The sequence below is a fragment of the Oryzias melastigma genome, linkage group LG16 (genome assembly GCF_002922805.2).
Source record: "Oryzias melastigma strain HK-1 linkage group LG16, ASM292280v2, whole genome shotgun sequence".
Lineage (NCBI taxonomy): Eukaryota > Metazoa > Chordata > Actinopteri > Beloniformes > Adrianichthyidae > Oryzias > Oryzias melastigma.
This window is the reverse complement of record NC_050527.1, coordinates 7,685,503-7,689,195: the sequence shown is the minus strand read 5'-3', so window position 1 is coordinate 7,689,195 and position 3,693 is coordinate 7,685,503. Positions and strand designations below refer to the sequence as shown.

At 35.9% G+C, this 3,693-nt stretch overlaps 1 long non-coding RNA gene across 1 annotated transcript; it reads right to left on the bottom strand.

Moving 5' to 3' along the window:
• Positions 1–2,222: 2,222 nt before the first annotated feature.
• LOC118599872 lies at positions 2,223–3,684 on the bottom strand. The gene is made up of 2 exons (XR_004949412.1): positions 3,096–3,684; positions 2,223–2,963 (listed from the first exon to the last, which is right to left on the bottom strand). It is a non-coding gene; the product is annotated as an uncharacterized LOC118599872 (long non-coding RNA).
• Between the last annotated feature and the right edge of the window lie 9 nt (positions 3,685–3,693).

Sequence of the window (3,693 nt, the reverse complement as noted above, 5' to 3'; positions counted from 1 at the left end):
TGCGGCGACGGTGGAGACCGTGTGCAGCGGCGTGTTGCTAGACTGTGGAGTGTCCCCATAACGCCCATCGTCCACCGTTGGCTGTCGGGGTCCTTACCTGGCGCCCTTGATGTGTAATCATCTTTTAAATCAATTTTTAATAGTTTTATCACTTCTGTTCTAGGAGGTTGGAACTCGAGGTGGACGGCTGCATTGGTGGCGGGTTCCTGTGTCATCTTCCATCACGAGTGCATCGCGTCACACTCCTGGGTGTCTGTTTGTTGTGGGTTTTTTTTGCTGTAGTTCTAGCCATCTCGGTAAGCTCCTCCTCCTGGACATTTTTATTGGTTTAAATCAGGGGTCGGCAACCTTTAACAGTAAAAGAACCATTTGGTTTCGATTTCTGCTGATCCAAACCTAGAAGGAGCTGCAGAGTTGAGAGTTGTGTAGAGTTGAGCAAACAAGGATTCTTCAGGTCAACAGGAATTTAAAAACCTACATAGTTTTTATGTGAACCTGGCCATGAATTTATAAATTTAATTAGTCTAAATTAAATAAATGCTAATTAAGTAATCCTTAGTTAAAAAAATAGCTATTTACCATTTTTTTGTCTTTTTTCCCTGTTTGTCCTCAGTACTCTTACACTGCTGGGTTTTGTTATTTTAGTTTGAGGTTGGACCTTGGTAGTCTTAGTTTGTGAGATTTGTTTATTTGTTTTTTTTCGATAGTTTTGGTTAGGCAGCCCTTTGCAGGGAGCTGCTATATGCTTTATGTTTGGCCAAGGAGCCACCATGGAGAGATAAAAGAGCCACATGTGTCTCTAGAGCTGCAGGTTGCAGACCCCTGATTTAAATTAAAGTATTTTATATTCTTGTTTTTAAATCGAATCCTAATAAATTACATTTTAAAAACAGATCACAGCCTCTGCCTTGTTCAAAGTACGACCTACACGTGCCTTCCTCCTTTCCTGGGGCATAGCAGCTTCAGGTGGCGTTGTTGACAACCCCCATAATTTTTGTTGCCACATATATAATTAACCTTATCATAATTTTGGCAAAATATTATATTCCTAAGAAAAAAAATGGTCAGAAAAAAATCCCCCTTTTAAATAATTTTAAAGAAACGGATCTTAGATGACATCTAGCCTCTGTAAAAAAATTCAAAATATGTAATAGGAAATTAACAAAAACAATTTTTTAACAAAAAAAATATTTTTTGAATATTAAAAACGGGTGATTTTAACCCTTCCGCTCTCTCTGGGGTCCAGATGACTCCAACCACATATTGATGTGTGATTCCTTCAATTTCCAGTCTTTTAGCAAATTTAACATTTTGCAAATAGCTTTTGCGTTTTCAGAAAACCCCTTCAGCAATTAAAATAAACTGCGTCACCATTTTCAGCAAAAAGCTTCAGCATCTTCAGCGACTGCTTTCAGCAGAGAGCATTCACACTAGCACTATCACAAGTAATGCAACACTTCTAGTTTATTTTTAGATTATCTCACTAACACATTTCAATGTGTGAACATTTCAGGCTTGTTCCAAAAAGAGTCACTTAAAGTGTTTTTTATGTTCTTGACTTAGTAATCCATTATGTATAAAGCTAAATATGTCAGTATATCAATAAAATGCAAAGTGTTACTCTATTCATTCAACACTCTGGATAGTCTCTTTTCTTTATAAGATAAGAGCATTCTAACCATCCCTGGAGTCAAACACTTTACATATTAATACGTGGACCGTGAAAAACATTTGGATCCCTGGTTGTGTTCTTTAATGGATATGTAATTTCTTGATAAGAACTTTAATATTCTTTGCTGAAACGAGATGGATAACAGGAACTAACTGGTTTCTCAAACACATCTATACTTACTCATAGCAAACACAGAACTTCCTGTTTTTGATCATTTTAGATCCTACAGTTTTGCTTAACGGAGTCCTAAAGACTGATCTCTACTCAGGATGTTTTTGATAATAGATTAACTAATCAGGATGTCTGTTAGGCTGAATTTTCTTTTGAATGTGTGAAAATGTGGCCTCGAGGCAGGTTTACATAAATAAAATGAAGCTACTTTAAACTTTTTTTAATTAAAATGTAAATAAGCCTGTAATGCATGTGTTATTTTTTTGTAGTAGTAAGCAGATCTAACCATAGAGTGAAGTTTGTAAAATAATTTTGTTCATAAACACATTTTTTAACAACCAGAATTCCTGCAGTCTAATAAAAACAAATACACAACATGTTCATTTGCTTTCTCTTTAATTATGAGCATGCAGTAGTTACACTAAGGCAGTGTGTTGATCAGCTAAATGACTCGTTTTGATCACATGGAATTGGAAAAAAAATGAAAATGTTCTGATGTATTCGTAGCCTTAGACACAATTCTGTCAACACACTTTCTAAAGCAACTGTATTTGTACATTTTGTTTGTGTGGTTAACAGGATATCAAGTCCTATTCAGCCCAGCGTCTTGGAGCATCGCAGAGTTTGGCATGTTCACGAGGGTTTTCATTATCAGGATTTTCTTTAAAGTGGACGGGCAGGCACTTGTTGTTCACTTTATCACAGGCCAGGATCAGATGTTTGGTTTCTCTTACAACACTTGTGACATGACGGCTACGCACATCATAGCTTACAGTGCTAAAAGTGAAACTCCTCTGACTGATGCACAGATTCCCCTCGTACTCTTTCCCTCCTGTTGTGCAGACAGCTTTCACATCACCCAAATCACTTTGACGAAGAAATGACTGTACGGGTCTGTCACAGAGTTTCCGTTTCTGAATTAATCTCTCCCACTCAGTTATAGTTGCTGGACTTCTGGCTGGAAGAATGTGGCGTGTCCTGAATTTCTCGAATGCATCGTTATTGTTGGATCTCTGGCAGGGTGCTATGTTGTCAAAAAAGGTTTGCTGTCCGAAGCAAACTGCAAAAAAGGAGAAGAACTATGCGAGCAGCCATCATCCAGGAGTCCAACAGAGCAAAGCTACAGATGAAAAAAATCACATTTGTTAGGAAATACATTTATACTTCTATAGATACTTTACAAATGACTTGCATTAATAACTCAAAAAAAAATTGAGAAAACATTGCAATTTAGCAGAGAGAACACACTTACCCTGTGTGAAGAGTTGTTGACACCTCCTCTGTTAAATCGTTCTGCTGTTTTTAGCTGTTGTTCACGTTCACTTCCCTGAAAGTTGAGCTCTAACATAAGCACTTATAGTTCTGTTCTCTTGGCTGAGCTGTTTCATGTTAAACTCAGACTGTAATAAGACTTTAAAAATCATCTTTTTTGTGAGTCTCTGTTTTAAATTACAGCTATTTGATTTTTTTATTTTTTATTTATTTTTTAGAGAGATGACAAAAGAGTAAAATAGAAGATTAGGGTGTTAGCCAATATTTTAATGTATCTGCAAACTTTAAAGTTTATCATAAAGGGAAGTTGGTGTGATTACAGACTATCACTGACATTAATAAAAAAATTTAAAAAAGACCAACTTTAAATCTGGGTTCATATGAAATGTTACATACTATTCACTATTACATGCTCACTGTAAACTTGTAAATCATGTGAACGAGAAAATAACACAAAAGTTATTTTGTTCAGGAGTATAGATAGATGTGGTTTTACCATTTGTGTTTCATCTCATCCATTTTGTCATAAATGAGTCCAAATCAAACCAACTTTTATTCTTTCATTGATATTTTTATTT